Source organism: Lynx canadensis, chromosome C1, assembly GCF_007474595.2.
Source record: "Lynx canadensis isolate LIC74 chromosome C1, mLynCan4.pri.v2, whole genome shotgun sequence".
Lineage (NCBI taxonomy): Eukaryota > Metazoa > Chordata > Mammalia > Carnivora > Felidae > Lynx > Lynx canadensis.
Genome location: NC_044310.1, coordinates 4,594,794 through 4,599,883, shown reverse-complemented (window position 1 = coordinate 4,599,883; position 5,090 = coordinate 4,594,794). Strand labels below are relative to the sequence as shown.

At 59.3% G+C, this 5,090-nt stretch overlaps 1 long non-coding RNA gene across 1 annotated transcript; it reads left to right on the top strand.

Annotated features, from left to right (window-relative positions):
• Window positions 1–932: 932 nt before the first annotated feature.
• On the top strand, window positions 933–4,620 carry LOC115522347. Its single transcript, XR_004343942.1, has 3 exons — window positions 933–1,141; window positions 1,891–2,016; window positions 3,543–4,620. It is a non-coding gene; the product is annotated as an uncharacterized LOC115522347 (long non-coding RNA).
• The last annotated feature ends 470 nt before the right edge of the window (window positions 4,621–5,090 follow it).

The window sequence follows — 5,090 nt, the reverse complement described above, 5'->3', positions numbered from 1 at the left end:
GAACCATGGGGGCAAAGGAAAACGATCCCCTTTATACGGAGTGAGGAGGAGGGACATGACCGGAGTTGGAGGGCTCCCCAGGAAGGCACCTCAGACCAGAAGTTGATCCCCACTGGGGTTGTTGAGCCCCGACATCCTTCCAATCAGGACTGATGGCAGAGACCAAAGCACACAGCCTCTGAGTGCCTGAGCGGGTCCAGGCAGGTGAAGCCCAGGGTGGAACAGACTAAGCGAGCGGCCTGGGGTCTGCCAATGGGGGACACTGGCCTCCCCCGTGAAGCCGCCGCAGCCCCTGGACAAAGAGGGAGCCATCCGGATACAGGTGTCACGGGGCGGTGGGCCACCACGCAGCAGGTGTCCACGTGGGGTGGCCGCCACCTCCCACGGCATCCGAAACAAGGGCGCGATGAATGTGTGCTGTGCAGGTAGGTAATGATAGATACCAACAGTGCCTAATGTGTGTGTGGTGTGTTAGAGTTCAGAGCCCCTTCTCGATTGTTCTCTCATCCGTGTCTCATTTCATCCCCGAGGAAGGGGGTGTTCAGGGACACTGAGTCCCGCCGGAGCCACTGAAAGGGCAGAGCAGAACCGTCCCAGGGCTTTGAGGTTTCTAACGCCGTTGTAAGGGGAAGTGTCTGGTTCTCAAGTCTAGGGCTTTGCCTAAAGTAAGAAGAGCTACCAGGTAATGTAGTCACACATTCCCATCCACTCTCACACCACCCAACAGGCTAGGTGCTGTCACTACCCCATTCGACAGATGAGAACACGGAGGCCAGAGAGGCTGCCTTTTCCCGCCTCACAGAACTAGGAACCGGTAGCGTAGGGACTGCAGTCTACGTTGGCCTGACCTGGGGCCCACGCAGGAGCTGGGCCTGGGCCTGGGGTGGGCTCTCCAAGAGGCCTGGCACCACCCCTCCCTCCCCCCACCGCAGGTCCAGCTCAGCCCGTCTTCAAGTGGAGAGAAGCCGCCACGTGGCCCCATTGGTTGCTTCTGACGAATCAGGGGAAAGGAAGAAGTAGAAGACGAATGTGCACGTGACGTCATCTGGCCCCGAGATCGCCCACCGGTCTTGCCAATGGACCTCAAACTCAGAGAAACCCGGGGAGGAGCACTCTTTGCCGTAGGAACCAAGGGATGCAGGTCAGTGGCCTCCCCTCCCGCCCTTCTGCCCGGAGGGGTGGACAGGACTCATGTGGGCACCATCCATGAATCGGCAGGAGAGCCCCCGGCTCACCGCATAAGCTTGGGGTGAGAAGAGCAGGAAAGGAAGCAGGTCGTGCACCAGCAGTCACTCACTCAGTGGGGAGGGTGGACAGCTGGCGACACAGCAAGCACAGGGACCCCCCAGGGACTCCACACAGCCAAGGCGGTGGGAACACATGGCCAGCAGGGAAGACATCTCCAAGGCCAGGGAGGACAGAGGCTAGCAGGGCCCACAGGAGCGGACTGTGCCAGATGCTGCATTGCTGAGAGCCATCCCATCAGGAGCCAGCAGTATTCATTCATTCATTCATTCATTCATTCCACAAATATGCACTGAGCACCAACCACCTGTCAGGCCCTATTGTAGGTGCTGGGGATACAGCAAAACAGATAGAAATCCCTCTCTGCGGGAGTGAGAGGGAGCTATACAGAGATAATTGTTGGGGGGGAGACCATTGCAGGCAAGAACAGCCCGTGCAAAGGCCCCGCAGTGAGAAGTGGCAAAGAGGCCTGCATCTCTGAGGTGGAGTGAGCAAGGTGGAGAGGGGAGCGGTGAGCTCAGAGGGACATGTGTGGGAAGGTCCCATCAGGCCTTGGTTGTAGTAGACTCCGGGCCATCTCGAGTGAGAAGGGGACCACGGGAAGGCTGTGAGCAAGGATGTGTTCTAACAAGATCCCTCGCACAGCTGTGTTGAGAACATACTAGAGGAAAGCAGAGGTCAAGCAGGCGGACGCACAACAGAAAGGCTGGTGGGAGGCTGCTGACACGTGCTCTCGTGTGTAAACACAAGGAGGCGGCAGAATTGGAGGCGGTGAGTATAGAACTTGTCCCTCGGAAGGTTTGATGTAAAGGGGACAGCACAAATGGAGTCAGAGCTGGAGGCGGAAACGAGTCTAGAGGGTGTTTTTTAATGACGGGAGCATATGTGGGTGCTGATGGCAAAGAACCAGGGAAGGGGGAAGCAAGGAAAAGAAAGGCAGGAGAGGACACGGCCATGTGGGAGGGAGGAAGGACGAGGGCAGAACAACAGGATGGAGTTCAGTGAAGGTGTCCTCAGAGAAAAGCATGACCAGCCCATCCTTCCAACTGCCCCAGCAAATCACTCTGTGCCGTCCCCATCCAGTCCCTCGGCCTGTCACCTCATCAGACATGCTTGGCCAAGGTCCGGGCCTCCTTACACCTAATCCCCTCCTGCTCTGGGCCCACCCTACCCCTCTGCCCCTAACTGCCCCCCACACCCCCACCACCTCAGTTCTGGGAGTGGGAGCAGCTGGGTGGGTAGTGTTCCCCACCCAGGAATGCCTCCCTTCCTGGTGAGGGGGCAGGCAGGAGGGAGGGAGGCTGGAGGAGAGGGGAGGGGAGGAGAGGAGAGGAGGAGGGAGGGGAGGGGGAGCAGGAGTGGGAAGAGGAAGGGAGGGGAGGGGAGGGGGAGCAGGAGTGGGAAGGGCAAGGGAGGGGAGGAAGGGGGGAGGGGAGCACGTAGGAGGTGGCCACAGCATGAATGCACTTGAGGTTGGTGGTGAGGAACTAAAGGCCCTGAGGTTCCCTTAGGGGCAGAGGAGTGGGACAGGCTGAGGGACCAGATGGAGGGGCATCTGAGCAGAGTCGGGAGGAGTGTGAGGCCATGACAGGGGTGACCAGGACCCCTGGGTGGGGAGAGCTGGCGTGGCAGAGCACGGTGGGGGCGAGGAGAACGGGCGTGCGGAACATGGCGGTCATGATGGTGGCGGTCAGGGATGCTAGATGCCCGCGCAGGGAGTGAGTCAGGGAGGAGGAGGAGCAGCCCTGGGGAGGGAGGACATCATCACCGGTAGACGTGAAAACACCACACGACGGCGGGAGAGGCCTGGCACTGCCGAGTGGGGGGTAGAGTGACCCCGGATGACCCCCAGGCGTGCTGGGGAACAGGACCATCTGAGGACGGAGTGGGGGAGGGGCAGTGATGCGGAAGAGGCATGGAGGACGGAGGTGCAGCTGCTGCAGGACGAGAGAGAGCTAGAGGCCCCCACAGGGGGGAAGGGGGCGCCAGCAGTGGGGAGCTCGCAAGTTCCCGAGAGCGCAGCAGAAAGTTCCAGGAGGTGCGGGAGTGGGGACTTGCGGTCAGAAAAGGGGGTGCACCGAGCTGTGTGGGGATCAGAGTCTGGGGACAGAGGGCAATTTGGGAGCTCCAAGGGGCCACCTATTAGAATGAACAGGGACCCAAAGGGAGCAGCCTCTGTTTCAGGAATGTTCTGAGTCCGTCCTGGCAAGGCGAGTCGTCCTCAGAAAGGACATTCCCTCAAAGAGCAAACACCAACTGAGTCCCCAAGCTCATCACCAACCACCTTGAACCCCCAGGCTGGGCACCTGAAGTGAGCCTGCAGCTTGGAGTGACCCGGGGCAGGAGGGCCAAACCCCAGCTCTGCCCTTCAGCCCCACACAGACAGGATTGAGCAGAAGGACCGGTTTGGAAGCGTCCCCTGAGACAGGAGGGACGGTGGGCGATCTCCCTTCTCTCTGGGGCTGGAGGTTCACCGGGTCACCTTCGAGCCTGCATCAGTGCCATCACCAAGAGCACCTGGCCTACTCCCCGCCAGCCCACGGCGTTCGGAACGAACGGGGAGTCGCCCTTCTGAGTTCTGAGATTTTCCGCTCATAGGCAACCAGGGAAAACTTTTGGAGCCAAGGTGCAGTATCGGCCTCCCACCCAACCGTCCCATCCCCACACTGGATGCTGGCATTGTTCTCCGTGTCTCTGGGCACCTCGTGCCAGCACCTCACCAACCAAAACAGAAAGAGTTGACTTGAGGGCCGGTCCCTTGAGCACAGGGAACCAAATCATGCCCCCAAATCATGGGCAGCATGGCCACTATGCCTTTGAGTTGAAGACAAACTCTGTGGGGTTGTGCTTCCAAATCAGGATCCAGGGGACAGAGTCCTGTCCTATCTCCCCTGTAAGATGAGACAGGGAGGCTCTGGTCCTACCCCATTCCTCCACCGCCAGGGAGCCAGAGTCCCACACGGCCCGTCCTGTTCCTTCTATGATCTCACAGTTGTCCCTCCACATTCCCCTCTCCCATTCACCCAGCTCCAGCCTCCCAATCCCTGCTGCCCTTCCGAAGCTGCCAGGCACGACCCCCTCGGGGACACTGCACCTGCTACTCCGTCAGTCCCCAGATGTCTGCCCGGCTCACTCCCTCCCTTCCTGGGACTCCCCCCAAACAGTATGTAGCCTTCCCGGCTGCCCTTCTCCTATGCTCTGTACCCCCGACCCCTTCACCTCCTCTCAGGGCACAGGCCACCCTCTGAGACATCCCCAAGCTCACCTACTCATCCTGTCGACTGCCTGAACCCCTCCTCGTGCTAGAATATAAACTCCAGGAAGGCAAAGGTCTGTGACTGTTTTAACGGCTGTGTCCCAGCACCCAGGACAGCACCTGGCCCACACTAAGTGCTTAATAAACATTCATGAGATAAGTAAACACTTTGAAAAGCCAATCGCATCTTATTGGCTGTTAATTGTTTCTTTGAAAACCAGGGACACGAAATAAAGATGGAGTGTAAGGGTGACTGTGGGATGCGTCATCACACTGCCCAGAACCGGAGACCCGTGTGGAGGTGCTGGGGGGCGCCCAGCAGAGGGCCGGGCCTTCCTAAATCAGCCTCCTCAGCATCAGGTTCATGGCACACTGGCCCTTCTGACCAGACAGCCTTCCTCTGGACTGTTGACGTTGAGCCCGTCTGGATCTTCAGCTTAAAACCAACACTCAGGGCACGTGTGACCGCCCTCCCCCCCACCCCCCCCCCACACACACTCCAAATGTGCTGTGCTTGCTAGTCGGGGGGATGGCTGATTTGGGGTGTCAAATTAGCCAACTGACATTCGAGGACAGTCTCCTCGCGTAC